The sequence below is a fragment of the Pseudophryne corroboree genome, chromosome 6, assembly GCF_028390025.1.
Source record: "Pseudophryne corroboree isolate aPseCor3 chromosome 6, aPseCor3.hap2, whole genome shotgun sequence".
Classification (NCBI taxonomy): Eukaryota; Metazoa; Chordata; class Amphibia; order Anura; family Myobatrachidae; genus Pseudophryne; species Pseudophryne corroboree.
In genome coordinates, this window is record NC_086449.1 from 248228256 (window position 1) to 248234414 (window position 6159).

The 6159-nt window shown below is 47.2% G+C and overlaps 1 protein-coding gene across 3 annotated transcripts in view; it reads right to left on the minus strand.

Moving 5' to 3' along the window:
• MAN2A2 (mannosidase alpha class 2A member 2) overlaps window positions 1-866 on the minus strand; it is a 165312-nt gene extending 164446 nt beyond the window's left edge. Inside the window, exon 1 of one of the 3 annotated variants that reach the window (XM_063925858.1) lies at window positions 193-864. The gene's annotated coding sequence lies outside the window, so the exon portion shown is untranslated. Of the gene's footprint in view, window positions 1-180 lie in introns of all 3 variants that reach the window. The other 2 variants (XM_063925857.1, XM_063925859.1) reach the window with 2 other exon arrangements.
• Between the last annotated feature and the right edge of the window lie 5293 nt (window positions 867-6159).

Here is a 6159-nt window from a genome sequence, read left to right on the forward strand (position 1 = left end):
GGAGTCCTGGTACAGATATAATGGCTCAGCAGCAGTTAAGAGGTTTAACACCCTATTCCTTGAGATTATGACTAGTGAAATGCTACTTTAAATAGCTAAGAGTAGTACACAGAAATACATTAACCCTTTGCCAGGTATTTGCATGCATGACCCAGTAAATATGAAAAGGACTGTGTTTACCCCAATAATTACCCCTCCTGGTCCTGGAGTAGTTGGATCTCCTGTAATTCTCCACGTTGTTGACTTCTAGTCCACACACCAGGCCTTAGGCAAATGGAAACCCTGTGCCAGTCGCCGACCACATGCCCACCCTGGTGCTGTTGTCCTCCCCAGTGCACCGCTATGGAGGGGGCTGCTGTATTACCTGGCCGCCAGATCACAAGGAGGAGTCCGCTTCCCTGCGCTCCCCCCAGCGTCCTATTACACCCACAGCTGATTTATTTCTGTCCGGGAGCACCGAGCCAAAGCAGGAAATACACCCAGTAATAACAGCAGCAACCATAGACCGGTGCCCAGCCCTCAGCGCACACCGCGTCCCCACTGCTGCCCAGGGGTCAGTGCCCTGCTATGCCAGGCTGGAAAACATGACCGTATAAAATATGCATGAATGCAGCCACCCGGGTCCCTGGAATTTGTACATCCCCGGCTGGAGGGAGGGGAGGATCACAGGTGGAGCCTGACAGTCCCGAAATAATCTGCTACAGTCCATCCATGGTCCCCTGCAAGCCGGAGGATGCTCCTGTGCCTGTGCTTTGGCTGCAGGATGCGGCTACAGATGCATGACCGCCGCCCCCATAGCAGCAGCAGCAGCCCCTCACTCCTTCCGTAGCTTGCTAATAGATTGCTGCCAAGGTCCTTGATCTCTTTGTTTAAAGTGATAGGGACATGAGAGCAGCATCACAGCAGCCTCCGGTGCCAGAGACATGTACCAGGGATTGAGGAGCATCTAGTGGACAGGAGGAATGCCTACAACCAGTGTTTCCACTGAAATCTCGAAATTCCCTGGTGCAAATCTCAAAATTCCCTATTTTTTTTAAATTGTCCATTCATTTGATTAAAACACTACAATAGATGCTTTAAAAGTCTCAGTTAATGTCAAAGTTTACAAAATAAAAGTCCCTTTATTTTTTTTATTTGTATTTTTTGCGTATTGATCAGTCTTTAAATAAAACTGAGTGATAAAGGGCCTGGTGGGTGATTCAGATCTGATCGCTGCTGTGCGTTTTCGTACAGCAGGTGATCAGGTAGTAACTGCGCATACGTGTACACTGCAATGCGCACGTGTGTCAGACAACAACAAAGGGCATCGCTGGTCAGCAACGGGATGGTGCGAGAAATCCCATCGCACGGGCGTTTGCAAGGTGATTGAGAGGAGGAAGCCGTTTGTGGGTGGTAACTGACTGTTTTCCAGGAGTGTCCGGAAAAACGCAGGCGTTTCCAAGCGTTTTCAGGAAGGGTGTCTGATGTCAGCTATTTATTAACATTATTTTTACTAAAATAATGTGAAAAGGGGTGTTTTTTTCATGAAAAACTGCTCCAAACCCTTTAATTGTCATTTTTTTTAGTAACCCACATCGTATTCCCCATACTTACAATGGAATATGCGATGTGGACGAATTTACTAAAAAGAAAATGTAAACAAATACCCCAGTGTGCCCTGTGATAATTTCGCCAGGGCTGGCGAATTCACAGGGCAGCACTGCGATCTGCACCCTTTGCCCAGCTTTCTCCGCCCCCTGACAGAGAAAGCTGTGCGGGGAACGGGCTCTACTGATCAGCTATGTGTGTCCGATAGACACACAAGCTGATCACAGTGTAAATAAACCCAATAAATGGTAACCCCCCCCCCCAAAAAAAAATACCAGTCCAGGGTGCCGCTGTCCGCTGCTCCGGTGAGTGCTGCCGGGTGCCGGGTCCCCCATATGCTGCGCTGTGACCCTGGTGCAGTAAAGTGATGCTGCAAAGCAACAGCACACTTTACAGCTCCGGGTGTCACATCGCAAAAGAAGGACCCGGAGCACAGCAGCACTCACCGGAGCAGCAGACACCGGCTCCTGGAACTGGTAAGTATGAATCTGTGGGGAGGGGGGCTTTATCTGGGGAGGGGGTAGTGACGACGGGGAGGGGGGGGGGGGGCGGGAACCCGGCGGCGCTTTTGCGACAGGTGGGGGTGCATGTGCAGCAGGCCATCGGGGTATTTTTTACGAAAAATGCTCTGATGATGCAGTGAAGAGGCATCGCAGGAACAGAGCTTGACCGCAAGCTCTGTCCCTGCATACGATAATTGATACATCCATGCAATGTACTCAATTATCACAGTCGAGTTTATCACCTGTCGAGGTTGGTCGAGTTTATCACCTGTCATCCGCATCATCAAATGCGGATGGTGATAAATAGACCTCTTAATATTTTCTACATGAATAGACCCCTTTGTCTCTAGGTCCTGTTTGAAGGAGTACATCTAAGTGAGCAAATTGGCACCTGGACAGAGCTTCCATGTTGTTAGTATAAACATTGACCTTTCTGGGCGGGATGTACTAAAGCTGAAAATGTGGCCAAAACTCAGAAAATCCAGTTTTCTGCATTTTGGCCGCCTTCCCATATGTACCAAGTTCCGGAATGCAATACATTCCGGAGCTTGGACCTGGTGGGTAATGCCATAAGATGCATATGACCTTCCTTTTGCATTGTCCCTGAGAGGGATCCAATCAGATCCCTCCCAGCACCCCCGCGGCATACGCAGAAGGACTCCCGGGTCCTAAACCAATAGGCAGTAGTCAGTGGATAGATATATTTTTTTTTATTTCAAAACTACAACTTCTACTTTTCCCGCTATTTGCAAACAAATTCATGGTGGTCCTATTAGGGTTCATTCTGTGTGAACTCCTGCACCCAGGCCTAGTGACAGGGGTGGGGTCAAAGGGGACAACCATACCGGGCCCCAAGGGTCAGTGGGGCCCCGTGGATCAGGCAGTGTTCAAAGTGGGGCAGGAGAAAGCACTGCTGAATGACTGCTGAAATGAGAAGGCAGACTGTCCATTAAGGTCTCCAAAGCTATGTCCTGTCTTGATGCGGTCTTCCTCGGGGTCCTGCCACCGGGTTGGGGGTGTCTTCCGCGGTGCCTGCCATTTCACTTCCCCCACTGCAGAGTAGGCTGTTGCTTGAAGGGAATGTCAGGGGGATTCTCTGCTACTGTATCCACTTCTTCCACGTCCTCTGCGCTGCTTGATCTTCTCCACGGTCCCCAGTCTTCGCTCCAATAACTCCTCTCCAGACCGGCAGTTCCAGGGACAATTGGGTGTTGAAAGGGGTCCTTTCCTCGCCCTCAGCACCGGCTCGTCAGGGTCCCGTTTCCAGGAGTTTTCTGGAGCTGTGACTGGGATCCGTCCTCTACGTCTTGATGCTGCTGTGCTCCTCAGTCTCTCGTCCTGGTGAGGTAGTCTTTCAGCACCCAGAGTCTCCATCGGTCACTCTATCGTTCTCCTCCCTGGGTCTCAACAGCCACTTTTCCTTAGAGAGTGAGAGGTGCAGGGAGTGAGAAATGCAGGGGGTTAGAGGGAAGCAGACCCTGAGAGTGTAGCAGGGAATGAGAGGACCAGGGTGTGAGGGGGATGGAGGATGTAAGAGGTACAGGGGCTGAATGATGGCCTGGAGTGAGAAATGCAGTGGGTGATATATATATATATATATATATATATAGCAACCCAAATTAGCCGGTACTCCAAGGAGTCAATCCTTTACCTGCTCCGGTGCCCTCCCTCAGTAAGCAAGACCGTATGTAGTAGGAAATCACGGCGGCACTCAGGAGACTTGTTTGCTAGTAGTAGCTTTTTATTGCCAAACGTGCATCCAACACATGTTTCGGGCTACAGCCCGTCGTCAGGGATGAGTGTACAATGTTTCAAACATGTCTTAAATACTCTCAAGGACATACACCCTGTGATAATAATTGTGAAATATGCTCACCTGTGAAGCCGCTGCTGGATCCAACCACCGCTATGCAATACCGCCCATGAGTCATGGCGGGTGACGTCATCAGTCACTGCCTGCACATGGCGCTCACCTGTCCCATCCAACAGACGTACACAGTGTGTCACAGCCCACGGGCGGCCGCCGATGCGTTCCCTTGCCACTGACATTGGCCGTCTCGAGCGGGTGATGTCATCAGCAGCAGCCCACACCAGGAAGAGCAATACCGTAACCATAACAACTCTAGTAAATAAACAGAAATAGACCAAACAATATGTAAAAAACATACAACATATACCATAAGAAATACATTAAAAAACAGCACACGGGCAAGGACTATGTGTGCATCCCCAAGATACAATAAGAAATCAATTTGCACATGTACTTAATACACAGCCCATATAATCTAATTTTTATCGCTCATATGATCAAAAATATAAACCAAATCATGCAAGGACAGATCTGTTATATAAATTAACAGCAATATATAAAGCTTTATAAGAAACAGTGCAATCCCAGAACCTCATTAAGTCCCTTGGGTGCAAGGGTATCCAATCTATATATCCACCTGCTTTCCTACTGGAGGAGCTTTTTACCTCTATTGCCCCCCCCCCCCCCCCCCCGATTAGAAGCAGGGACATGATCAATTAGTTTACAGCGAATGCTCGCTATACTGTGTGAAGCCTGCACACAGTGACGGGCAACAGGCTGTTCACTGTGTCCTGTTACCAAAGCCACTCGAATGACGGATCTGTGATTGGCCATTCGCTCCCTAAACTGACATTCTGTCTTGCCCACGTAATATAGCCCACATGGGCAAGACAGAACGTAGATGACAAAACGAGATGTACACGTAAGGGGGAAATTAATGGTAAATTTCTTCCCTGATCTGGGGTGACTGATTGTATTACCCACTAAAAGGGATCTGCATGTTACACACCCAGCACAACGATAACTGCCCGCCTTTCTGGTCAAAAAATGAGACACTGGTTTAGGTCTCATCAATTCAGTAACGTCTAGTTTTACCAAATGATCTTTTAGGTTCTTACCCCTAGTGTAGGCAGGCATCAACCGTGTGTTGTGCAAAGAAGGGAGATCTTTATCAGAACTAATAATAGGCCAAAGTTTCTTAATCTCTTTCCTAGTTACATCACTGGAACTAGTGTACCTGGTTACCCATTGTATTTTCTTAATTGGTGACCCAATAGGGTCTTTGGATTTCAACAGATTTTCTCTAGGAATCAACTTTACCTTCTCTTTAATGTTACCAAGCATATGTCTATCATAGCCTCTGTCCACAAATTTTGAGACCATACTATCAAGAGCTTGATCAACCAACATAGGATCACTTGTTATACGTTTTGCTCTCAGCATTTGTGAATATGGTAGGCCATGTCGCAGTGGGAGGGGATGAAAGCTGTCATGTTTAAGAAGTGTGTTTCTATCTGTAGCCTTACAGTAAAGGGATGTAACCAACCCATTTTCTCTCAGTTCAATATTCACATCCAAAAATTGTATACATGATGAGCTGATCTTATATGTAAGCTTCAGCACACTGTCAGATGTATTGTGATTATCCAACAGCGTGGTCAATGACTCCTGCTCTCCCCTCCACAGAATCAGTAAGTCATCAATATATCTAAGACACAAGATGACGAACTCACTCTGTGGTTGTTGTAACAAAAGTGGTTGCTCAATCCAACACATAAAAGCATTGGCGTACAATGGGGCCACATTGGACCCCATCGCACAACCAAGCTTCTGTAAGTAAAACTTACCATTAAAGTAAAAGTAATTCCTAGTGAGAACCAAAGTTAACAGATCAATAAAAAAAATCTATAGGTGGACCCTGATACACCGGATTGTCACTTAACAGACTTCTTACAGCCATAATACCTAAATGGTGGGGAATACAGGTATACAGGCTGGTTACGTCTGCACTACAAAGTAATACACCCTCAGGGAGAGGACCCAGTTGTTCTAATCCCACTGCGACATGGCCTACCATATTCACAAATGCTGAGAGCAAAACGTATAACAAGTGATCCTATGTTGGTTGATCAAGCTCTTGATAGTATGGTCTCAAAATTTGTGGACAGAGGCTATGATAGACATATGCTTGGTAACATTAAAGAGAAGGTAAAGTTGATTCCTAGAGAAAATCTGTTGAAATCCAAAGACCCTATTGGG